Here is a 1469-nt window from a genome sequence, read left to right as displayed (position 1 = left end):
GGGCCTTCAGTGACATCGAAAGGAGTGTCACTGGTAGGAGCAAAGATGTCCTCGAGAGGATGGACATCTGTATACTGAGGAGCATTGAGAGGAGCAGCCTCAGGTCCAGTGGTGCATGTCTCAATATCAGGAAGGACAGTCACTGATACATCATCGACATGTGTAAAGACCAAGGAGGGAGGAAAAGAGAAAATGGTTGAGAAAAGACGTGGGTGTTCAGCAGTGGCGGCGCTGATATCTAAACTTTCAGTGATTTGGGTCATTGAAGTGATTGGTGAAGGTACCACTGATATGACGGTGATGGGAGAAATCACTGAAGAGCTGGGAGGGATAGCAGAAGATGCCTCGGAGGTAAGGCTAGTTTCAATAACTGAAGCCTTTTGAGAGGCCCCAGCTAGTGACGTGGCTGTCCCCTTTTTCGCTTTCTTGGCTCTCTGAGGAGAACCAAAAATTGGTTGAGAGGGTCGTTTTGAAGGGGTTTTGGTGGCTTGGCTAGACTCGGGGGGGTTTGCCCTTGTCGTGACCACCTGAGAAGAGGTAGTTATGGACACAATGGAAGAGGGTGCCACATCACTGTCCCTTAGCTTATGATCCAGAATCCTGGACCCAAGCCTAAAAGCTGGAAGGTTTCATTCTTTGGGGTAAAGGCTTTTGAAGATCTTAGTCAATACCATAGAAAGAAACCTGGTGTAAGGCACCACCTTTTCTTGCTGGCGCTTGTTCAGCTTCAGCACCAGGTCATCGAAAATGACCGCAACATAATTTATATTGCAACGCTGAATCGTAGAGACGCCTATGATCAAGGCAATCCTGGAGGCCTGGTCCTGACCGCCAGTTTTTCCACCCATGCACTGGATGAAATGAGAAAGCAAGTATTGCCAGACGGCTGACATCCTGTTTTTCTCAATCTTCCTGAGGGATTTGAGAGGAGCGCTGGAGTCCTTCTTCATTGGCCACTGGTAGCCAATGGCGTCGAGGAAGGAGATGATCTTGGTGATGGAGGGTTCGCTATCGAAGGGACCCTTGAAAGACAGAGAGTTGATCAGAGTGTACAAACCCCGAAGTTCACTTCCATGCAGTTGAAAGTGAAGTGGATTTGCTCCATAGTGCGTCAAGCTTCGTCTTGGACCTCGACCACCTCAGCAGTGTACTAGAACTGCTGGAGAAGTTCCTTAACCGTGAGAGGCTCATGGTTGAGAGCATATCCAAGGGATGACTGTTTGAGGAAGTCCGCCGCCTCTTGGTAAAAAGTTCTGGTGGAAGGTATCTCTAGCAAGGCAATGTGGTTGTTAACCTTGATAGAGATCTCATCAATAGTGAAGTTGACGTTCTTGGCAGCCATTTGTAAATTGTTAAAGAAGTAACATAAACAGGAAGAAACAGGGTTAGAAATATACCAAGAGTATATGGTCAAAGAGTATAGAAAAAGTTTTTAAACAAAGAAAAACTTCATTTGAAAAATCCTTAAA

Source organism: Cynara cardunculus, assembly GCF_001531365.2.
Source record: "Cynara cardunculus var. scolymus isolate 2C chromosome LG 5, CcrdV1, whole genome shotgun sequence".
NCBI lineage: Eukaryota > Viridiplantae > Streptophyta > Magnoliopsida > Asterales > Asteraceae > Cynara > Cynara cardunculus.
Note: the sequence above shows the minus strand (reverse complement) of the source record.